Here is a 25849-nt window from a genome sequence, read left to right as displayed (position 1 = left end):
GGGGTCCTCCCGGCTTCTGCCCCTGACCTCGGACGTGGGGTAGCTCCTCTTGGCCGCCGACCTTCGGGCATGGGGTCCTCCCGGCTTCTGCCCCTGATCTCGAACGTGGAGTAGCTCCTCTCAGCCACATTTATTGCGCCGGTCGCAGCCGCCGCCGCGCTTAGTGCAAAAGCATATGGAAGCATGAAAAAAGCAAAAGCAAATGGAAGCATAAAATCTATTATTTTGTACTTTGGGTAGGACAATGGATAGTTTTTAAAGTGTCATGAGGAAAGTTGACTATTGTTTTTTCAATGTGTGCTTTATAATACAAAAATCTAGGAATATGAAGAGGGAAAATGTAATTTGTATTGCATTTCTCAGTCCTCTTGCTTGAAGCAGAGATATTTGGTATTTTCTGGCTAATGAATGATGAGAGGATGTGTTGAGTAAGATGGTCAAGATCTTGACGTATATCTGGCCCACCTTGCCTTCATTCCTTCTTTGTTTTTCCTGGAGATGTTAGGAAGCAGTTGTTGAGAGTAACTGTGTCAGGATAATAGTAATCTTGAATCCTGGGACAGAGCTATTCACAAAAGAATCCAGACAAGGAGTATTTGCACTGGACCTTGTGTGAGTGATTTTGTAAGTATATATGCAGTGCTGTGATACCAAGATATGAGCACAGTGGGCCTACCCAGGCTAATAAGGCATTTAAAGGAGTGTGGGGAAAAAGGTGAGGCAGTGACAGATTTTATTTTCTTGGGCTCCAACATCATTGCAGATACTGACTGCAGTGATGAAATTAAAGGACACTTGCTCCTTAGAAGGAAAGCTATGACAAACCTAGACAACATATTAAAAAGCAGGGACATCACTTTGCTGACAAAGGCCCATATAGTCAAAGCTATGGTTTTTCCAGTAGCATATACAGAAGTGAGAGCTAGACCATAAAGAAAGCTGAGTGCCAAAAAATTGATGTTTTCCAAGGGTTGTGTTGGAGAAGACTCTTGAGAGTCCCTGGGACTGCAAGGAGATCAAACCTGTCAGTCCTAAAGGATTGAGAATAATCATTGGAAGGACTGATGCTGAAGCTAAAGCTCCAATACTTTGGCCACTCGATGTGAAGAGTAGAATCATTGGTAAATCCCTGATGCTGGGAAAGACTGAGGGCAGGAGAAGAAGAGGGAGACAGAGGATGAGATGGCTGGATGGCATCATCAACTCAACGGACATGAATCTGAGCAAATTCTGGGAGACAGTGAAGGACAGGGAAGCCTGGTGTGCTGCAGTCAATAGGGTTGCAAAGAGTCAGACATGACTGAGCGATGAAACAACAAACAGCAGTGTGGTAGCTGCCTGAGCTGTGGAATGAGGCTAGAACACAGCCAACACTCAGCTACTTTTATCATTATTAATGGAAAAAATAAATCAATTCAATTTGTACTCACAGTGCAGGAACTAGATGACAAAGAGACATTAAAAGGAAGAAGAAGAAGAAGAAGAAAAGAACTCCAGAACTGAGAATGCCTTGTCTAGGAGGACAAACCAAGGAGAATTGTAAGAACAGTCCAAGAAGTGCACATGTGTTTCACATTACTAAAATGAGAAGATTGAAACCACTCAAGAGAACTTGTTGACTGGGACCTTTATGTAAACCTAAGATAATGATGATTAACAAAATTAAAAAGGAATGTTAAGTGGAGATAGCAATATAAAAGTTAAAGTCTAAGGAGAATTTTATGAAGATAAGGGACCATACAGTCAACTTACTGTTTCCATGAATTTCCTGTTCTAAAAAAGCCCAACAGACAAGTCATGTTTTCTTTCTCATGACAGAGTTTGGAAATAGCAAATATGTCAACACAGGTTTCTTTAATAACATGACAGAGAACAAGCCATTAAATCTATGTTTCACTGCTTACTTAGTAATGTTGATCAGCTTAAGTTTCTGTGATCATTTAATTGGGACTTGCATTACATTAATACACATTTAATGCCATCTAAAAAATACCACTATGATAGTGTACTAATTGTGTTTCTTCATCTTAAATAATTATTTTTATTTGAAGACATCTATTTTTCTCTTCTATTTTCACTTAAAATTGAGACATTAAAATATGTCTAACATTAAAGCAACTGAAAACATGTGTATTTCAGCTTTGCTAGTAAGACTACACGAACATAAAAGGACAGAGCAACAGCCTTCTAGTGACATCTGCTGAACAACCCAGTTCTTCCTTTAGCAATAAACATAAAAGGAGAAGTTATCTCTGTTTATAAGGAGAAAGAAAAATGAATTTTCCTGAGTTTCCATGCAAAATTAAGATGTGAGATTTAAAATTAGACAATTGGATATTTCTTACTTTAATATTAATATAACAGTATGATTAGTTGAACAAGAAACTTGACTGTGTTGATACACTGCAGAATATAAATCATCACCAAAGCATGCTACCATTTTTCCTTCCTCATGATCTCTTCCAGTTCTGAAGAAGTTTAATTTAAGGAAACATAGCTTTAAGAATAAAAAAAAAGAATTTATTTAGGGCGGGTCCTGAAAATTAGCAATTTATATACAACAAACTCAAGAAAGATGAAGAAAAAAATGAGACAAAGCAGTCATGTTTTTGAGAGCAAGCCAGGTTAGACAACTTCTGATACAAAAAAAAAAAAAAAAAAGTAGAAGCTTAAAAAAGTTTATAAAGAAATTAAAATAAAACAAATCATTTGAAAAATTCTAAAATAACTTAAAAATTATTTATAAAAATATATACTAGCTAAATTATTCAGTAACTACCAGGTAAACATATGGCATGGATAACTTATTAGTAGAAATATATTGGATATTTAAACATTAACAAAATATATAGATTAATAAAACTGTTAAGTAATATTCTATTGAATAATTGTCCTAATATATATTCTTATTTAACTGACAAAGTAACCCAAAGAAGTGGATGTATTTCAGTTTAGCCGGGAAGGGAAAGGTGACATACATCTAAGTGGTCAACCTCATGACCAGGTCATGAAACTTGCACTTCAAAGATCAACTCTAGTGCCTCTTATACCACATAGCTCCCATGTAGAGGAAATACTGCACTTATTAAAGCCTGAAGACACTTATAACATTTGGCATGTGTCAAAAATAGAGCTGTTAGAAGTCATCACTTAAAATACTATGTCATGACCCTGGGGCAAACATCTACATTTTTAAACTGGACAATAAAATTGACAAGTATTTTTTTTTTAATTCCTTAATATTTAATTGATTTTTTCCTTCTATAAAACTATGTTAAGTATTTAAATCTATTTTAGAACATTCTGCTACTATGTCTTTAGTTTGGGGCATGTTTTTAAATTATGGAAGCAGTTATGTAAAGATAAAGCCAATTTCTGTTTATGATACTTTTATAGCTTTGTCAATAAAGAACAGATGGTTTAGAAAAAAAGCTTTGTATCAATAATATCACAGTCTTAGTGTTACAGAATAATTCTTTTTAATGACTTAGATGGGTGGGATGGGGGTGGGGGCCGGAGGGAGATCCAAGAGGGAGTGGACATGTATCCTTACAGTGGATTCCACTTAATTGTATAGCAGAAACTTACAGAACATTGTAAAGCAATTATATTCCAATAAAAAAGAATCCGCCCCCCCCAAAAAAAAAATCTTGTTTGAAAATAGAGAACCTTCACATACTGTTCTTAATCAATATAAAAACAGTAATGTAGATGCTTGCTGTGATGCTCAGGGCACTGCTACAGGTGCATGTGTGTTGATGCAATTCAAACATGCTTTAAAATTCCTTTAATTGTAGTATTAATTTTGAGTTTTGTCACTGTTTAGAAGATCAAATGTTCTACCATTATATGCTATACTAATTAAAATTAAATTTGCCTTTTTTTAAATGAGTAAACTAGTTTCCAAGCAAGGTTTTTGAGTCAAACCTATTTGTAAGGATTACTCTTCCTCTTGGTCTAGATTCTCTTCTCCAGTACCCTTGTGTCTTTCCAGGAACAAATTTGGTGGAAAATACATGTTCCTGATGATGATGATGACAATATATGAACACTGATGACTGCTGTAAGAAATCATTGCACATCCACTGTAATCAAAAAAGAAAAAAAAAAGACTTCTTTATATTTTTTTTCTGTTTCCAGTGAGCCTATAATTATTTTGAAATAAAAAAAAATAATTTTTATGTACAGGATAAAGAAGTGTGAAAGAAAGGGAAGATGACAAAACATCTTTTTTAAGTTATCAAAAAGTAAATAACATTCGCCCAAGAAAATCACTCTATATTATTTTTACCAAAATTTGTTTCTTATTATTCAACTTAGTTTAAACAATAAACAAAGTCTTGCAATTTTTCAAACACATTTAAAACTTTTAAGGTAAATAGTATGAATTATGTGGGGTATCTGATTACCTCACTTGTAAATGAAATATCTTAATCCAGTGATCCTACCTGTGTTTTTGAGAATCTTGTCTCTTTCCTTTACCCTAAGGAGACAAAAATGTTTCTCCTTAAATAATTTTAATTTGTAAAGGTGCATGAATGAGTGAGGGAAAGACTGAAAAAATGAGTAAATAGTATATGTTTATCAACACATTTTAAAGTCTAGAGAAACAGATTGCTTATTATCAAAAGAAAAAAAAAGATATAGTATTGGGATGATTCCAAAAGAGACATACGTGTGTTTTCTACATGCAATTAATGCTTCATTAAATTTACTTAGAATTCAAGCTAAGAATTTTGAAACACTCATTAATGTTATACTTTGAAAATATTATATTTTCCCCCAGAAATCACATAAAATATAGTAAATATAGGTCCACTGTATGCCTTCAGTTAGTGAAGGTATTTTGCATAATTTATTAAAAAATTATCAGAGCCCAGAAAATTCAAGTAGCTAAGACAAAATTAAACAACTTGTTAATACAGATAAAATAATAAGTAGGCTAATACAGATAAAATAATAAGTAGCAAGCATAAAATTTCAAAATCACAAACTTACTCAAATAATGTAACTTATTTTTCTATAAGTCAACTGTGTTCATACAAGGAGAAACAATATTAGCTCTAGTCAACTCCAGGTGATCACAATATATTTGGGTTTTCCATCTCTTGGTCTATTTTTCCCCAGAGACCAGTATAAATTCCTAAAGGTGCATATAATGCCATAGAATGAGCTGGAGTCTGACGATGTGATATAACCTCTAGGGTTAAGGTGGTCATCTACCCTAAGAAGTCATGTTGTATTGAGTAGGTAGAAATAATCAGTGTTGACCTGGAACAAATAGGCTGCCAGATATTTCTCCAGGAAAGGTGGATTTATTGGGAATAAACAAAGAATGGCCATTCAAAATCCTCAATCTTGGACTTAACTATATGTTAAGTCCCCTCAGAGCAAGGGAAGGAGAACACTTTTATAGAGGCAAAAAGGAAGCTGAGAGGGCTATTGCATACAAAGATTCCTTAACTTTTCATTGGCAGAGTCCTTGTCAGGAAAAGGTGACTTTATTCTTCCTGTTCATTCAACTCAGTTCAGTTGCTCAGTCGTGTCGACTCTTTGTGACTCCATGGACTGCAGCACTCCAGGCCTCCCCATCCTTCACCAACTCCCAGAGCTTGCTCTAACTCATGTCCATTGAATTGGTGTTGGAATCCAACCATCTTATTCTCTGTCGTCCCCTTCTCCTTCTGCCCTCAATCTTTCCTAGCATCAGGGTCTTTTCCAATGAGTCTGCCCTTCACATCAGATAGCCAAAGTATTGGAGCTTCAGCTTCATCATCAGTCCTTCCAATGAGTATTCAGGACTGATTTCCTTTAGGATGGACTGCTTTCCTTTAGGATGGACTGCTTTGATCGCCTTGCTGGCCAAGGGACTCTCAAGAGTCTTGTCCAACACCACAGTTCAAAAGCATCAATTCTTCGGCACTAAGCTTCCTTTATAGTCCAACTCTTACATCCATACATAACTACTAGAAAAACCATAGCCTTAACTAGATGGACATTTGTTGGCAAAGTAATGTCTCTGCTTTTTAATATGCCATCTAGTTTTGTCATAATTTTTCTTCCAAGGAGCAAGTGTTTTTTTAATTTCATGGCTGCAGTCAGCATCTGCAGTGATTTTGGAGCCTAAAAAATAAAGTTTGTCACTGTTTCCATTGTTTTCCCATCTATTTTCCATGAAGTGATGGGGCCAGATGCCATTATTTTGGTTTTCTGAAGGTTGAGTTTTAAGCCAACTTTTCACTCTCCTCTTTCACTTTCATCAAGAGGCTCTTCAGTCTTCTTCGCTTTCTGCCATAGGGTGGTGTCATCTACATATCTGAGGTTATTGATATTTCTTCCAGCAATCTTGATTGCAGCTTGTGCTTCATCCAGCCCAGCATTTCACGTGATGTACTCTGCATATAAGTTAAACAAGCAGGATGACTATATACAGCCTTGACATACTCCTTTCCCAATTTTGAACCAGTATATTGTTTCACATTTGATTCTTTTTTTTTTTTTTTTTTGATTGATTCTATTTTTTTTTTTTTTTTTAGTTATGTATTCCTAATTATTGTGGTCTGTCATTTTTTTTTTTTTTTTGCTTTTTTTTTTTTTATTCTTCCAATTTTATTTTATTTTTAAACTTTACATAATTGTATTAGTTTTGCCAAATATCAAAATGAATCCGCCACAGGTATACATGTGTTCCCCATCCCGAACCCTCCTCCCTCCTCCCTCCCCATACCATCCCTCTGGGCCGTCCCAGTGCACCAGCCCCAAGCATCCAGCATCATGCATCGAACCTGGACTGGCAACCTGTTTCCTACATGATATTTTACATGTTTCAATGTCATTCTCCCAAATCTTCCCACCCTCTCCCTCTCCCACAGAGTCCATAAGACTGTTCTATACATCAGTGTCTCACATTTGATTCTATCTGTTTCTTCTTGACCTGCATACAGATTTCCCAGGAAGCAGGTAAGATGGTCTGGTATTCACATCTATTTAAAATTTTTCCAAAAATTTTTGTGATCCACAAGGTCAAAGGTTTTAGTGTAGCAAATAAAGCAGAAGTAGACTTTTTCTAGAATTCTCTTGCTTTTTCTATGATGCAATGGATTTGGCAATTTGACCTCTGGTTCCTCTGCCTTTTCTAAATCCAGCTTGAACATCTAGAAGTTCTTAGTTCAGGTACTGTTGAAGCCTAGCTTGGAGAATTTTGAGCATTACTTTGCTAGAGTGTGCTGTGCTATGCTTAGTTACCCAGTCATATCCGATGCTTTGTGACCCCATGGACGTTAGCCTGCCAGGCTTCTCTGTCCATGGGGATTCTCCAGGCAAGAATACTGGAGTGTGTTGCATGCCTTCCTGCAGGGGATCTCCCCAACTCAGGGATTTAACCCAGGTCTCCTGCATTACAGGAGGATTCTTTACCATCTGAGCCACCAGGGAAGCCCAAGAATACTGGAATGGGCTTATTGTTTCTCCAGTGGATCTTCCTTAGCTAGGACTCGAACCAGGGCCTCCTGCATTGCAGGCAGATTCTTTACCAGCTAATCCACCAGGGAAACCTCGTGCATGAGCTAAGCTTTATTAAAATTAAAATCCAATGATCTTATAGCTTTGTTCTCTAGAAATTGTCTCAGGGAGCAACAGGTTGCAAAACAGTTAACAATTCACAGGGATTAACAGCAAGTACTTCATAATGTCATATCACCGCAATAAGGTGGAAAACACAATAAGGTTGAATTCCTGTACCCAGAGAATTTCAGAGACCTCAGGTTCAAATGTTCACTTTCTGATCATTTGTGATTATTCAAATGTCTTACAGGTGTTCTTTAAATGGATATACATTCTGCCCTCTCACTGTCCAATATGGATATGGTTATTTTTTTCATTACAGTACCAGTCTCTGAAATGTCATATGTGAGTCTTCTCTTTGGTTCTACTCTCTAACATACTTCAAAAACACTATGACAGATTGGGTAGAATTCTCTCCACTACAATTTATGCTATTCTCTTCTTTCTCAGGACCCATCCTTTACCCTTTGAGCTTTATTGGGTGCTGTTCTTTCACACTTCTCATTGTTTACTGGACCCTCTGATATATAAGAATCTTCCACAAGTCCAGGAAAACTGGAGGAAATTTCAAATTGAGTGACACACACGAGGATCTCCCAGATTACCCACTGCTCTGGACCAAGTTTGTCTTCTTTGATTTTTCCTTTTTGGAGTTGAGACTCTTCATGTCATATATGAGACCTTTACTTGCTGGATATTAAAAACTTTGATTTCATTTGAGCAAAAATTAATTCAGATCAGGCATCAAACTGGAAGTGGTTATGAGTGTTCCGCTGTGAGAAGCTAGGGGAAAACCATGTAGAGATGGTGTGGAAGCAAAGAAAAATTATTTGATTGGCTGTAACTTAAAGCCTCCGTAGCTGTCTGTAATTAGTTCCATCTCATTTCAATGACCTTCTTATTTAATTAGGTTAACATGGCTATAATAACTAAATTCTGGTGGCAAAAATAGCCCTGTCAAACTCATAATTGTCCCACACCAGAAAAGAATAAGTTACTTGGACACACACAGATTAATAAGTTTATTTGGCTTTCAACTAATCCTTTAACTATAGCATCAGATGTGGCTAAAGAGAAAAACCTAAACTGAATGACCCGAAACAACATCTGCAGTCTCTTCTCTGGAACTTCTATGTCTTATCATCCAGGTGAAGTGACCAAAATGCTAGGATATGGGGTCAGGTGGACGTGAGAACAGGAGTCCCTGTTATTTAGTGAAATCATGGTAAGCTTTTTTTCTATCTTAATGACAAATGGTTAGGTGGTTTTCACACACACACACACACACAAAATAGAACCAACTTACATTCCATAATATACACATAGTTTTAGTAGCATGTTTCATATCAGTTAAATCAAAATTTCATACTCCTCTAAGAAGCTCTGAGGGTAGACATGAGCACAGTTTTCTTTCCTTGGATCTATGGTTGTTTAGTTTCTCACTAAAAGACATTTTCCTGCTTGTCAATAACAAGTCTTCTGTAGACATTTGATAAATATCCATTGCTTGATTAAGTTACAGTAAGCAAGCATCTTTCATTTAGCATAGTATTTCTTAAAAATGTCAAGGCATTGTTAATCGATTTTCAGATTTAAGTAACACTGAACATTTGTTTGAGATGATAAGCCACTCAGAAGATGGTAATGATGATCCTATATGCAAGGCAGCAAAAGAGACACAGATGTAAAGAACAGACTTATGGATTCTGTGGGAGAAGGCGAGGGTGGGATGATTTGAAAGAATAGCATTGGAAAATGTATATTACCATATGTAAAACTGATGACCAGTGCAAGTTTGATGCATGAAGTAGGGCACTCAAAGCCAGTGCTCTGGGACAACCCAGAGGGATGGGATGGGGTGGAAAGGGAGGTGGGAAGGGGGTTCAGGATGGGAGGACACGCGCAAACGTGGCTGATTCATGCCGATGTATGGCAAAATCCACCACAATATTGTAATTATCCTCCAATTAAAATAGATTAATTAATTTAAAAAATAAAACAAAATTAAAAAAAAAAAATTTTGTATTTTACAGAATGGAAATGTGAACTTCGGGTTACCAAAAAGTGGCAGAAGGTAGAAACAATCCGGGCTCTAGGATCTCAAATCCTGCCTTTCTAGCCTTTAAACATCTCCAGTGAGAAGAAGAGATATTTTCTCATGGGCTGAAGCCAGCGGGGAGCAGGTTTTCCTTAGGCAGCCCAGGGTCACCGTGGGTCCTGGTTCTCACAGGCTGAATTCAGATGAGGCCCTTGGTCTGTGTTCAGCTTTGTTTCTAAGCACGGAATGATTTCATGCACTTATCCTTTCTTTTCTGTCTGTCTGGTTTCCATGGAAATGCAGGCCTTTTGGAAATAGCAAAGCCTTGCACCACAAGCACAGATACCGTGTGTTATTTTGGGAATCAGAGGCGAAGTTAACACAACCCAACATGTAGGTGTGAACCGGTCCTGGCTGGGGCAGGCAGGGGTGCAGAGGGAAGGTGTGATATCCCATTGTCTTATTAGAGAAAGAATGCACATTCACAGCGGTTACAGTTTATCTGTTCTATAAGAAATATAAGATTTGTCTTGGTAAACATTAATCTAGACAGAGAAGAAAAGTAAAAGATTGGGCAAAAATTCAGATTTTTCTTGCTTTACTAAAAGTTTATTTAATATGTGCTTAGGAATTATAGAGAAATACCTTTTACTGAAGTCAGGGTTTAAGTTAAATTATTACAAACTTTAAATCAGTTTCTCTACCAGAATATATAATTTCATTAAGAACATTCCTTAATTGGGTTAAAATCTATTTCTCTTCCCACACACACTGCCTTTCAAAATAAAATGAAATTTGAAAACTAGGGAAGAAACTTTTATTAAAGAAAAGAGATACTTGAAAATAATCTGATTGTGTTATATATCAAGAAAATCATTTTGCATTTCTGTGAGTTACAGGCTGATTCTTACAACTTATTTTAATGCCTATTTCTTAGTTTTCATTCTTGATACATTACAGTTCTATATTGCAACTAATTTTATTCCTATAACTAATAGAATTTCTTAAACCTCACAAAATTGTGGGTTTTTAAGAGATGCTCGGGTATAATCATATAATGTTATATTAATCACAAAACTATTTGCTGATTACACAGTTAAATCAGTCCCTTCTTTGTGTAAGCAAAAATTTTAAAGGTTTCTCTTCTTTCAATTTATTTACCATTTAATTTATTTAATAAATCATAGACACAATAAATAATAAATAACATATAAATTGCTGCAGGAGTAAAAAAAATAAAAAATCTGACTCTATTGGGGAAAAACATTACTCTACAGAAGCCTTGCCTTATAGAGCTTATGCCCATGAAGGAGAATACAGAAGAAAAAGATTTGGAAAAGAAAAATCATAACTAGGCCTCAAAATTATTTTTACACAAATCACTTGAAAAAATGTTGTTTGCATCTCCAGAGAAAGAGAAGGCCAATATTGCAAATTAAATGAGAAATAAAATAGCTTAGGCCCCAGGAGAGAAGAAAAAAGAAAATGTTTATTATGAATTAGAGGTAAAAGTTTGGTTTAACCATAATGACAAAATGAGGAAGTAAAATTGTGACAAGGAACTAATTTTAATATTGTAGTTTTTAATGAGGTAGTAAAAGGAATATATAGCTGGAAGACAAATGGAAAACCACTATCAGAATCATACACAGTGAGTTTGACCAAGTTGAAAACTACAATAAACATCCTTTGCCCCCAGTTTTATTGAGATATAATTGACATATAACATTGTATAAGTTACAGTAAACTTCTTAGTGAAATATATAAATAGACAATAATAAATTTTAACTAAGAATAGTTTTCTGAGATCAATATTAAATACTTTTGTCTTTAATTAAAAAAAATAAAAAGGAATGTGCTTTTGAATCCAAACATCAGTCAAAAGTGCGCTAATTTCTTTAAATTACAAAGCTTCATTTCAAATATCTAGAAATAGAAGCAAATTCCATTGTCTAGAAATCAGAGTTTTCCATCACTAAACATGGCTCTTGCAATTCAATATTATAGATGGACAGGGAGGCCTGGTGTGCTGCGGTTCATGGGGTCGCAAAGAGTTGGACACGACTGAGCAACTGAACTGAACTGAACTGAACTGAAGCATGGCTCTTGCAATTCAATATTATAGAGGTCATTTGGGATTCAGAATGAGTAGCACTTTACAAGTGCCTTTGGTGACTCAAATTTCATCTCAATAAATCCGTATAGAAATGTAGATACGTAAAAAATATACAACCCAAATTGTAAGTGATTTTTATGACTTGATGTCATTGTTTTCAAGTCCTCTGGTCAGATTTAACCATATATAACTAAGAGGAAAGTGTTCCATTTAATAAGCATCACTGTATGCAGAGCTACTTTTGTAAACTCTTACCTATCCCCATGTTTACCTTGTGCAAAATGTTTTTACTTCCATTTTTGATGTTCTTTAGTCGCTCAGTCATATCTGACTCTTTGTGACCCCATGGACTGTAGTCCACCAAGCTCCTTTGTCCATGAGATTTCCCAGGCAAGAATACTGGATTGGCTTGACACTTCTTTCTCCAGGGGATCTTCCCAACCCAGGGATCAAACCAATTATCTCCTGCATTGCAGGCAGATTTTTTGCCACTGAGCCACCTCAGCACTCCCTTTAGGTCTTCCTATGTGAAGAAAGCTGAGTGCTGAAGAATTGATGCTTTTGAACTGTGGTGTTGGAGAAGACTCTTGAGAGTCCCTTGGACTGCAAGGAGATCCAACCAGTCCATTCTAAAGGAGATCAGCCTTGGGTGTTCTTTGGAAGGAATGATGCTAAAGCTGAAACTCCAGTACTTTGGCCACCTCATGCAAAGAGTTGACTCATTGGAAAAGACTGATGCTGGGAGGGATTGGGGGCAGGAGGAAAAGAGGACAACAGAGGATGAGATGGCTGGATGGCATCATTGACTCGATGGACGTGAGTTTGAGTGAACTCCGGGAGTTGGTGATGGACAGGGAGGCCTGGCATGCTGCAATTCATGGGGTCGCAAAGAGTCGGACATGACTGAGCGACTGAACTGAACTGAACTGAACTGATACTTCACTGTTCACAATTTGTCTTGCCCGTGCATGTACCTAGATGAGAACAGACAACTAATAGAGAAAGAAATGAGGCTTTAAGAAATCAGGAATCATTTCTTTAGATGTTAAATCCTTCTGATTGCTATCATCATCTAGCTTAAATTGTTTCAGTGTTTCCTACTGAATCGAGAAAATTTTTGACAATGTCTTGCCGCAAATGACATACTCGTGAGTCCTTCATTCACCTTATCTAACAGGATACAAATTGCTTTTGGTAAATCTTGTACTTAGCCAACTGATGTTAGTTTCTAGTGATCATTTCTTCTCTTTGTAAGTAGTCCAATACTTCAAAATAATTTTATTGCTATTCTGCTCGGAAATTTTGTCTGAGAATGGCATAGTCATTTTGTGCTTGCAAACATCTTGTTCAGTCTCGTTAAATCAAATATTACTGATATCAGCTTAGTGATCATAGCACTGGACTTTTGTAAAGGGTGCTGTACTATGTCTGGAAACTAAATATAATTATATCAATCAGCTGACTACGTAATGAACAACAATATCCTGGTATTAGGCCAGGGAATGCATTACAGCCTGTTTCATGAATTTTTTAAAAAGGCCTGGCTTGTGTACAACTGAAGATTTACAGAGACACTAATATCTTGATATTGTCAAGAAGATAAGCCAAGGACACATTACACACCGTATACTTATATAAATGAGATGCCAGAGTGTCTCAGTACTTAAGATCTCCAACCATTACTTAAGAACTTTTTTGTACATTAACTTTTAAAATTGTTTTAAAAGGTGGAGTAGTGAGGATGTCTAGGGCAAAGAAACTACTCTGTATAATACTATAATGGTGGATACACGTCATTATACATTTGTCCAAACCTAGACCCAGCAGCAGCAGCAGCAGCAGCATAGAATATACAATGGCAAGAGTGCCAGAACAAACATTAATGTAAACCATGTTCTCTGGGTGCCTGTGATTAGTTAATACAGATTCCTCAATTGTAACAAATGTACCACACCTGGGGAGGAGGGGATTGATAATGGGGGAGGTTATGCATGTGTAGGGGCAGGGGATACATGGGAAATCTCTGTGTCTTTCTCTCAGTTTGCTGTGAACCAAAAACTACTGTAAAAAAATAAAGTTTAATTTTTAAAATTCACTTTATATTATTTATGAAATGCACATCTTTCTTCTGACAGAAGTGTGATCCTGGGAGCAGGCACCAAGTTGTATTCAGTTCTTTGTCTAAACTTATCATGTCTGCAAGGGCATTGTTTATATAAAGGTATCAGTATTTGCTGTTTAAATGATAACTTCTCTCCAGCCAATTTTGTGACTTGAAGTCTAATTATTGTATATTAAACTTGTAGTCAAAACACTGTCATGCTTGATTAGGTTGTCCATACACAGGATATTTTATTAATCAGATTGATTCTTTATTCTCCAACTGCTGTATTGGGAATCCTCTTTAAACGAATCAGTAATGATTATGATCATTTACTCATTTAAAAGCAGCTCAGAGTTAGGCAGTTTAAGAAAGATAGGTGAAACATTGTATTCATAAGAGACTCTGGAACTTCTCTCTCACAATCAGTGTTTGACGTCTTTCATCCACGATTACCTCATGTTTCAAGATGACTGCTGAAGTTCCTGCCATCAAGTTCATCTTTCATGTCAAGAAATAAATTTCAAAAGCTTCCTCCAAAAAAAGAGTATTACCAGAAGCCTCACGTAATTCATCTTGTCCAGTATTTAGGGACATGGCCACACTGAGCTTGCCAGGAAGATGAGAAGTATCTTTTATTCAGAATGGCAACATGACTCCCCAGATCAGTGGAAAGGTGAGAGTTCATGTCGCATTAACTATAGTAGTCTATGCTTCACCATCCTCAAACGCGTCTGGGAATCTCTCAGATGCATATCTAACCTGCTTTCACAAACCAGTCCATAAACATCCATGACACACACCTCTCCTGTTCTGGATCCCTCCCTGTTGAAGCCTGACATCCTTGATACCCTTCACTGGCATCCTCATGCCATTAGCTGTGCCATCAGAATGTGAACCTCAAGGTCATACCCAAGGGGTATTCTATCCACCTTTTACTGAAAGCATCTCATTCTCACAGCTCCACAACAGATCTTGTTCCTCAGCTGTTTGGGCCTTGGTAGTCTCTGCCTTAATGCCATACAGCTGTTGGTGATCTAAACACAAAGCCAAGCCTTCTAGGCTCAAAGACTCAGAAATTCCTCAAGAAATTCTCTGACCATGACAGCTTCTCCTAAAAGTCTTCCCTGGCACTCAAGAAACGGGATGGCACATTGAAGTGAGCCCCAGCTCCACTCTTGCCCTCAGACCCCCTTTGACCAAATTAGAGCACATCTCAAGCCTGTCAAGTCAGAGAGGCAGAAATGGGTCTGACTTCTCTTGGGTTCTGGTAGGATATGCCACTGGTCACACTTCCTGGAGAATAAGTAATTCCTTCCACACTGAATTTGCTTTTTAAACAAAAGCTCTCTTAAAATTCATAAAAAAACAAACATTTAAGTAGATTTATTCCACTATCTATTAAAAGCTCCAATATCAAATATGAGGAAAAATGTTATACACTTAGACTAAATTTTAAAGAAAGCTACTATAAACAGAGTAAATAAAATATCTTCATAAAACAGACCATTAGGGAAACATAAAAATAAATGTGAGAAACTATGTTCCTTTTTATATGTCTTGAATTTTCTAATGATCAAATGTCACCTCATAAGGCATTTCTTAGTCATATTAATGGGTCATGAATCCATGTTAGTGTGGATAAAACAAACTGTTGATTCATTATTTCAGAGAAACCCACCAAGTGGCTTGGTTTTTCAGAGCCAAATTTTCAACACTAACTCATGCCAGCAAAAGAACTGTGAAAAGGAATAGAGTTAGCAAGATAAATACATCAGAAGAGGATAACATTTACACTTAAGGAGAGGCACTCTGGAGCCAGAGTGGGCATGTGTGCTAAGTCACTTCAGTCATATCTGACTCTATGCGACACTATGGATCTTAGTCTTCCAGGCTTCTCTTTACATGGGATTCTCCAGGCAAGAATACTGGAGTGGATTGTCATGCCCTCCTCCAGGGGATCTTCCCAACCCAGAGATTGAACCGGCGTCTCTTAAGTCCCCTGCATTGGGAGACACGTTCTTTACCACTAAAACCACCAGGGAAGGTGGAAACAGACTTCCTAAGTTCAAACACTCATGGGCTCTGTGATTCTGGAAGAAGTAATGAATCTCTCTGTGCCTTATTTCTCAATATGGGAAATAGAAATAAGAACATAGCTTAACCTCTGAATTAATATATGTGAATATCTCAAAGCATCACCTGGTGAATATGAGCATTAGCTATCATTATAATTAATTTTTAAAAAGATTTCAGAACACAATAAAAATATTATGAATTGACACTTGTAAGGTGAACAGCTGAGGTAACCTTTTTGCTTGCATAAAGTGTATCAAATATATCTTAATTAGAATCCTGCTTCCCCCAAATGACAAGATGTTAGTGGGCATTGTGTGACTATAATCACTTAGGATATACACTGTGTTTTAAAAATAAATATTATTGGGTTTAGATGCACCTTTGACTAAGCTAAAAGCAGAAATCTCTTTAAATATTTTGGATAATGTGATAAAACTCTCTCACTTTCCCCACTGTTTCCTCTTAGAAGAGCCAGGAGACCATGAAGGCTGAAATGAAGTTGAAGCTGAACCTCCTACAAAACGCCCTTCATTGTAGGGAGAAAATGGGAAGCCCTGACCAATGAATAAACCAGAATGTGAGTGAACAGCAGCTGGATAGAAAGTATGTCATGGTTGACCAGGATCCAAAGCTGGTTGGACAAAATCTTATGTGGGAACAGTGTCAGACATTTTGGGAGAGTCAACTTTGCTCAAAGTTCCCATCCACCCATTCCTATGTCAGAATGGAGTGTGAAAATGTTTTATGTACACGGACAATGGGCTGTGTACAATATCTTGCTTTTACTAAAAAGGAAAAATGAAAAAGGCATAACTAAGGAGACAGTAACAAGATCTGCCACTGCCAGGGATTAGGGTGAAGGGAGGGATGGATAGGAGAACACAGAGGGTTTGGGGAGAAGGAAGTGGCAAAAGGAAGTGGCAACCCACTTCAGTTTTCTTGCCTGGAGAATTCCACAGCCAGAGAAACATGGAGGGCTACATTTCATGGGGTTGCAAAGAGCTGGACATGACTGAGTGACTAGCACTCTCAGAGGGTTTTGAGGGAAGTGAAAATGCTGCATGTGGTAATATAATGACAGATACATGTCGTTACAGGTTTGCCTAAACCCATAGAAGTAATGTCACCAAGAGTGAACACAGTGTAAATTACGGACTTGGGGCGGTGATGATGTGTCAGCGTAGAATCATCCGTTATAACGAAAGCACCATCCCGGAAGTGGGTGTTGGGAACAGCAGAGGCTGTGCGTGCGAGGTGGGGAAGGGGTCCATGGGAACTGTGTATGTTCCTCTCATTTTTTCTGTGAACCTAAAACTACTATTAAAAAAAAAAATAAAGCCTTTAAAAGTGAGAGAAGTTTGAAAGTGAAAGTGGAGTCTCTCAGTCCTGTGCAACTCTTTGTGACCCTGTGGACTGTAGCCCACAGGATCCTCTGTTCTTGGGATTCTCCAGGCAAGAGTAATGGAGTGGGTTGCCATTTCCTTCTCCAGGGGATCTTCCCAACCCAGGGATCAAACCCAGGTCTCCTGCACTGCAGGCAGAGGCTCTACCCTCTGAGCCACCAGGGAAGCCCAAGAGAAGTTTAACCAGTATTAAAAACATGGCATAATCTAAGAAAAAATAGAACTAAACTCTTTTCTAACTATAGGCTCTAACAGCTCACTTCAGTTCAGTTCAGTTGCTCAGTCGGGTCTGACTCTTTGCGACCCCATGAATCTCAGCACGCCAGGCCTCCCTGTCCATCACCAGCTCCCGGAGTTCACTCAGACTCACGTCCATTGAGTCAGTGATGCCATCCAGCCATCTCATCCTCTGTCATTCCCTTCTCCTCCTGCCCCCAATCCCTCCCAGCATCAGAGTCTTTTCCAATGAGTCAACTCTTCGCATGAGGTGGCCAAAGTACTGGAGTTTCAGCTTCCGCATCATTCCTTCCAAAGAAATCCCAGGGCTGATCTCCTTCAGAATGGACTGGTTGGATCTCCTTGCAGTCCAAGGGACTCTCAAGAGTCTTCTCCAACACCACACCTCAAAAGCATCAATTCTTTGGTGCTCAGCCTTCTTCACAGTCCAACTCTCACATCCATACATGACCACAGGAAAAACCATAGCCTTGACTAGATGGACCTTTGTTGGCAAAGTAATGTCTCTGCTTTTGAATATGCTATCTAGGTTGGTCATAACTTTCCTTCCAAAGAGTAAGCGTCTTTTAATTTCATGGCTGTGGTCACCATTTGCAGTGATTTTGGAGCCCAGAAAAATAAAGTCTGACACTGTTTCCACTGTTTCCCCATCTATTTCCCATGAAGTGATGGGACCAGATGCCATGATCTTCGTTTTCTGAATGCTGAGCTTTAAGCCAACTTTTTCACTCTCCACTTTCACTTTCATCAAGAGGCTTTTGAGTTCCTCTTAACTTTCTGCCATAAGGGTGGTGTCATCTACATATCTGAGGTTATTGGTATTTCTCCTAGCAATCTTGATTCCAACTTGTGTTTCCTCCAGTCCAGAGTTTCTCATGATGTACTCCGCATATAAGTTAAATAAGCAAGGTGACAATATACAGCCTTGAAGTACTCCTTTTCCTATTTGGAACCAGTCTGTTGTTCCATGTCCAGTTCTAACTTTTGTTTCCTGACCTGCATACAGATTTCTCAAGAGGCAGGTCAGATGGTCTGGTATTCCCATCTCTTTCAGAATTTCCCACAGTTTATTGTGATCCACACAGTCAAAGGCTTTGGCATAGTCAATAAAGCAGAAATAGATGTTTTTCTGGAAGTCTCTTGCTTTTTCTATGATCCAGTGGATGTTGGGACCACAGCCTTGTCTAACTCAATGAAACTAAGCCATGCCCTTGGGGAAACCCAAGACGGGCGGGTCATGGTGGAGAGATCTGACAGAATGTGGTCCACTGGAGAAGGGAATGGCAAACCACTTCAGTATTCTTGCCTTGAGAACCCCATGAGCAGTATGAAAAAGCAAAATGATAGGATACTGAAAGAGGAACTCCCCAGGTCAGTAGGGGCCCAATATGCTACTGGAGATCAGTGGAGAAATAACTCCAGAAAGAAGGAAGGGATGGAGCCAAAGCAAAAACAGTACCCAGCTGTGGATGTGACTGGTGATAGAAGCAAGGTCCGATGCTATAAAGAGCAATATTGCATAGGAACCTGGAATGTCAGGTCCATGAATCAAGGCAAATTGGAAGTGGTCAAACAAGAGATGGCAAGAGTGAATGTCGACATTCTAGGAATCAGTGAACTCAAATGGACTGGAATGGGTGAATTTAACTCAGATGACCATTATATCTACTACTGAGGGCAGGAATCCCTCAGAAGAAATGGAGTAGCCATCATGGTCAACAAAAGAGTCCGAAATGCAGTACTTGGATACAATCTCAAAAATGACAGAAGGATCTCTGTTCGTTTCCAAGGCAAACCATTCAATATCACAGTAATCCAAGTCTATGCCCCAACCAGTAACGCTGAAGAAGCTGAAGTTGAACGGTTCTATGAAGACCTACAAGACCTTTTAGAACTAACACCCAAAAAAGATGTCCTTTTCATTATAGGGGACTGGAATGCAAAAGTAGGAAGTCAAGAGACACCTGGAGTAATAGGCAAATTTGGCCTTAGAATGTGGAATGAAGCAGGGCAAAGACTAATAGTGTTTTGCCAAGAAAATGCACTAATCATAGCAAACACCCTCTGCCAACAACACAAGAGAAGACTCTACACATGGACATCACCAGATGGTCAACACCGAAATCAGATTGATTATATTCTTTGCAGCCAAAGATGGAGAAGCTCTATACAGTCAACAAAAACAAGACCAGGAGCTGACTGTGGCTCAGATCATGAACTCCTTATTGCCAAATTCAAACTGAAATTGAAGAAAGTAGGGAAAACCACTAGACCATTCAGGTATGACCTAAATCAAATCCCTTATGATTTTACAGTGGAAGTGAGAAATAGATGTAAGGGCCTAGATCTGATAGATAGAGTGCCTGATGAGCTATGGAATGAGGTTCGTGACATTGTACAGGAGACAGGGATCAAGACCATCCCCATGGAAAAGAAATGCAAAAAAGCAAAATGGCTGTCTGGGGAGGCCTTATAAATAGCTGTGAAAAGAAGAGAAGCGAAAAGCAAAGGAGAAAAGGAAAGATATAAGCATCTGAATGCAGAGTTCCAAAGAATAGCAAGGACAGATAAGAAAGCCTTCCTCAGCAATCAATGCAAAGAAATAGAGGAAAACAACAGAATGGGAAAGACTAGAGATCTCTTCAAGAAAACTGGAGATACCAAGGGAACAGTTCATGCAAAGATGGACTCGATAAAGGACAGAAATGGTATGGACCTAACAGAAGCAGAAGATATCAAGAAGAGGTGGCAAGAATACACAGAAGAACTGTACAAAAAAGATCTTCATGTCCCAAATAGGCTCTATAGACAATTATAAAATTTAACCAAATAGTTGAATTATTCTGTAGTTTAGAGCATGTAATAATGTCAAATTACCACATAGCTTTAGCTCTATGTATAATTTATCTTTTCCTATGTTCAATTTAAAATGTAAAATAGTTTTTTAATGGTATGATTTTTTTTGTTTTTTTAATATAAATTTATTTATTTTAATTGGAGGTTAATTACTTTACAATATTGTATTGGTTTTGCCATACGTCAACATGAATCTGCCACAGGTATACACGTTTTCCCCATCCCGAACCCCCCTCCCACCTCCCTCCCCATACCAAATTCTTAAAATAAATAATGCTTTTATACAAGAACAAAATAGGATATACATCATGAAATATATTTGTGTGAACAAAATATTTAAAAGTGTTTTATTTTCTGTTGTTGTTGTTCAGTTGCTAAGCTGTGTCTGACTCTTTGCGACCCCCATGGACTATAGTCCTCCAGGCTCCTCTGTCCATGGGATTTCCTAGGCAAGAATACCGGAGTGCGTTGCCATTTCTTTCTCCAGGGTATCTTCCCAACCATGGGATCGGACCTATGTCTCCTGCATTGCAGGCAGATTCTTTACCATTGAGTCACCTGGGAATATAAATTTATGGAAGAAAGTAAAGAAATGATCAGGCAAATTTTCAGAAAAAAATTTAGAGCCTAAAATTTTAGGCTTCCTAAAATGTTAAGACGCTATAAAGAACTAATATAGCTTCTTCTCTGAGAGATAGTTAAGAGGGTCATCCTTTTGAAAGTCAGTATGTTCCATGATGTTGGAAATTATACTATGCAATGCTTTGGGGGTCATTCTATTACACTTGCCTGGAATGTATTTTTAAGATTGACTAAGTGGCCACAAGATGGCAGCATGACATAAAAGACAATGCAAATGACAAAAATTACTTCTCATTATAAATATGGCTAAACTGTGTGTAGGCTGCAGTCCATGGGGTCACTAGGAGTCATACATGATTGAGCAACTTCACTTTCACTTTTCACTTTCATGCATTGGAGAAGGAAATGGCAACCCACTCCAATGTTCTTGCCTGGAGAATCCCAGGGATGTGGGAGCCTGGTGGGCTGCCGTCTCTGGGGTTGCACAGAGTAGGACACGACTGAAGCGACTTAGCAGTAGCAGCAGCAAACTGTGTGTGACTTAATTTCATCAGATCAAAAAAAAAAGAAAGAAAAAAAAGCTTCTCTAGTAAACACTTGATAGGAATGGAACAGTAAGACACAGGCCATTGCACATTACACATTTTGAAGCAAAAGTAGCATTCTATTTGACCATAATTTCAGGAATGTACTAAGTCGCCTCAGTCATGTCCAACTCTTTGCAACCCTATGGACTGTAGCCTGCCAGGCTCCTATGTCTATGGGATTGTCTAAGCAAGAATACCAGAAGGGATTTACCATACCCTTTACCAGGGGATCTTCTGGACACAGGGATTGAACCCACCTCTCTTATGTCTCCTTTACCAGGGGATCTTCTGGACACAGGGATTGAACCCACCTCTCTTATGTCTCCTGAAATGGCAGATGGTTCTTAACCACTAGTAGCACCTGGGAAGATCAGTTTCAGAAACACAGGCCCCCAAAAGGAAATTTTGCAAAGAAGCCTAAAGAGTTTCCCTTCCTTAAATAAATGAGAAGTGTCAAACTGAAATCAAATTAGATGGGCTACACTTACTGAAATACAGCATTCATATACACCCACACATGCAAACATAATATAGAGGGAACTATAAATAAAGTCTAAAAATTCTGCATTGCCATATTTGTTGAAGCATTCAGCCACTTTGAAATTTAAATGTGGATTTATTTGAATCAATTTTTAAAATTACATAACAAAGTTCTCAAATAACGTGTTCTTGAGTTCTGAATATTTTTGTGAATAAACAATATGTTGCAATAACACTTTTTAAATTCCAAATTTTAGAAAAAAATAATCTTCAGTATAATGATACTCCAATATACTTTATCTGTGAAACTGGGAACTGTTTAGTGTGTAAGGAAATAATTGAACACAGTAGATGTCACTGATTCATATTTGTTTAATTGAGGGTGAATTTGTGTTCGCTTCTTCCTGTTTATATTTCAGCAGTGTACAATCCAAACATCAGTCCACTTGAGCATTACAGAGTTCATCCATCCTGATATTCTTTGATTTCAATCCTTGATATGTGAAGGAGATTATATGTAATCTGAAACCTCAAAAGAATACTGAGTGCTAGCCAGGTGAGGTGGGGAGGGATAGGTAGAGAGGAAGAGGAGAAAGAAGAAAGGGAGAAAATCCTACGGATATTCTAGAAACAGGAAACAGCAAGTCCAGGGGTGCAGGAGAGGGAGTTTGTAGTGTGTGGGCACTAGTTCCCACAGCGCTGAAGCAGAGACGCAGGCTAGGAGTTAGAGGAATGAGCTAGAACAGCAGCATCAGGAAAGGTCTTGAAAACCACACAGAAAAGTACTTGTTTTCTCCTGAGGATATTGGCCGTGAGATAAATGTGTTTTGTATTTCATAATCATATAGCAAAGCTGACTGAATGAAAGAGTTGATAAAAGACCTGAACAGAAGTAAGAGTGACCTCCTTTTCTAGCAGTCAATATGATGAGAACCCGCTGCCAGCCAAGAATTTAATCTAGGCAGGATGGGCATATGTTTATATATATATATATATATATATATATCTTTCATTTTACGTTGTTTAGATTTTTTTAAAAAAGGAGATAAGATGATATATGTGTGACGTTTATGCTTTTCCTGCAATTCAGAATCTTAGATAAACTCACCCTCTAATTGCTTTTGGACATTGGGGAAAACTCAGTTGCTGGTAACACAAGGAAAAGAAAGTGACCTTTGCAACATGCTGATAAAGAGGAAATGAAACTTTCTGGCAACATCTCAAGGCTGTATTGCTAATTCTAGGGCTTGTTACCATGTGAAGTTACTCCTCTTAGAGACGACTAGGAAGAGGAGGTGGAGGACAACGTTTGATTAAGTCCGGGTCTTTGCCCTTGACATTTGTAACTTTCACGTTCATGAATGAAGCTTGACAAATTTACCAAATTTTAAACCTGAAAGAGATTTGTCCAAAAACTAAAATTCCTCTTTACTTCAAACAGCCCTTTTCTGGGAAGAGCCACATAAAATGCTTCCCTGAGAGGGGCAGAAGTGAAAGAGATAGAAGAGAAAGTGAAAGAGATGCTTGGAAACCCGTGTCTAAACTGTTCTGTGCTGTGACGGCAAAGGCTCCATGTTGACAGCCAAAGTTTATCTGTAGTTCACATGGACTTTGAGGAAATGTGTTTTTTAAAATCATTTATTTATGTTGTTATGATAGAATGTGCTGTGCCTGCAATTTGTTGTTGTGAAGATGTAACCGACGCCATGAACAGATGCTCATGGGGTCAGGAGCTGGGACCGTGTAGACTATAGAAATGATGGGCAGGCAGGACGGAGTCCACCATGGAGGAAGAATGACAAGAAATAAAGTGTTAAAGATGGTTCAGCGGGTAAAGAATCCACCTGCAATGCAGGAGACACGGAAGACATGGGATTGATCCCTGGGTCAGGAAGATCCCCTGGAGGAGGAAATGGCAACCCACTCCAGTATTCTTCCCTGGGAAATCCCATGGTCAGAGGAGCCTGGCGGGCTACAGTTGAAAGGGTCACAAAGAGTTGGACATGACCAGACTAAGCATGCCTGCACGAGCATGGACAAAGTGGTAAAGATGTGACTTGAACTAGACCATTGATTTACTCCACTAGGTGATATTTAACTCTGAGCCAGACAAACTTTTACAGATTTTCCTTTCAATTGAAAGGAAAATGTTATAAAGTAACAGAAGAGTATCTGTCATAATCATGTGGTGTCTTTTAGTTCCTAAGATACTGGGGGAGTTTTGTTTTTTTTTTATTAATTTTTTGTGTCAAAGCATAATAGTCCAGCTCTCTAAGGTTAGACAACGTTCCCACCTGCTGGGAGAGAGGGAATATCTGCCCTGAAGCTTGGCTGTCAAAAATTTTGCAAAGTGGCAGATCCTGAGGTAGGATATAAAACCTGGAAGGGAGGCCTAGGATAGGAGTGCCCTGAGCTGAGATTGGGATGGAGGCAGGAAAGATCACAGTGTTTTCTCTGTATGTCTTTCCTTCTTGAATCTGGATTGTTCTGAACAACTCTAGGGATGTGTAATGCCAGCCAGGGTTGTCTGTCACAGACTGTAACCTTCTAAGTGGGCAAGGAGACAGCTAAGGGACAATATCTGAGGACTCTGCAGAAATGAAGTGTCCAGAGTGGGTCCTAATCCAATTTGATTAGTGTCCTTTCAAGAAGAGGAAGAGATATCAGGAAAGTACATGTGCAGAGAAAGGTCATGTGCAGACACAGTGACAGGTGACCATCTAAAGGCAAAGAGATTGTGGCTTCAGGAGAAACCAACATGCTGACGCTTTGATCTTGGCCTTCTAGCCTCTGGAACTATAAGAAAATAAAATTCTGCTGTTTAAGCCCCCTGTCTGTGATATTTTGTTATGGCAGTCCTAGCAAAATAATATAAATCCCTAAGTTGACAGCAATGTCAGAAATATATATGTTTTGTATTGTTGTCAACTATATTAACAAAAAAAGAGGTTCTCATTATTCATTTTCCGAATTCTTTACTTGCATCATTCTCCATGAATTAAAATTGTACATTGTTGAATATAGGCTTCCCTGGTAGCTCAGCTGGTAACGAATTCGCCTGCAGTACAGAAGACCCTGATTCGATTCCTCGATAGGGAAGATCCCCTGGAGGAGGGCATAGCAACCCACTCCAGTATTCTTGCCTGGAGAATCCCCATGGACAGAGGAGCCTGGCTGCTACAATCCATGGGGTCGCAAAGAGTCAGACAGGACTGAGCGACTAAGCACAGCACAGCACATGGTCGGATATAGTTGTAATACAGGCACCTGAACACCAGGGGGCAAACATGTTCTGAATTTCAATTCCTTACTTGTAAAGGATCGACAGTGTTCTAAAACCAAAAGACCATAATGTGCTTATGTCTGTAAGTTCTACCAAACAAAGCATAGGCAGACGCTTAGGTTGCTGGGACAAAATTGGACATGTCATTCAAGAATGAGACTCTCCCTCAAATAAATCTCAGTTTCTTTGGTGTCAGATATAATAGAATCCTTGGTCTCTGTTCTCTCAAGGATCCGCTTACTCTATGTGATTTAAGTAAGCTCTTATAATGATTCTGCAGGCATAACACCATCTAGTGCTCTTCAGTCCTGGTATTTTAACAGAAGCCATTGATAACCATTAAAGTGTGTTTATATAAATTGAAATATAAAGTTCATCATAATCGTTAACATAATAGTTAATATTCCAAGGGTATTCTTTGGTAGTAGTAGTTGGAAATGACAGCAGAATGCCAAAAAATTTATCTGACACACATTTCATAACATTAAAAAACCCTAATGTTAATATTCATGGAGTGGCAATGA

The 25849-nt window shown here is 38.2% G+C and overlaps 1 long non-coding RNA gene across 2 annotated transcripts in view; it reads left to right on the top strand.

The window, feature by feature from the left end:
* Window positions 1-17206, top strand: part of LOC147350141 (uncharacterized) — an 89796-nt gene extending 72590 nt beyond the window's left edge. For both annotated transcript variants that reach the window (XR_015149185.1, XR_015149183.1), the window contains 2 exons: window positions 16364-16474; window positions 16995-17206. This is a non-coding gene — a long non-coding RNA (uncharacterized LOC147350141). The remainder of the gene's footprint in view (window positions 1-16363; window positions 16475-16994) is intronic.
* The last annotated feature ends 8643 nt before the right edge of the window (window positions 17207-25849 follow it).

Source organism: Bos grunniens, chromosome 20 (assembly GCF_055505025.1).
Source record: "Bos grunniens cultivar Pamir isolate PY7600 chromosome 20, Bosgru_T2T1.0, whole genome shotgun sequence".
NCBI lineage: Eukaryota > Metazoa > Chordata > Mammalia > Artiodactyla > Bovidae > Bos > Bos grunniens.
This window is presented reverse-complemented; position numbering and strand designations above follow the sequence as displayed.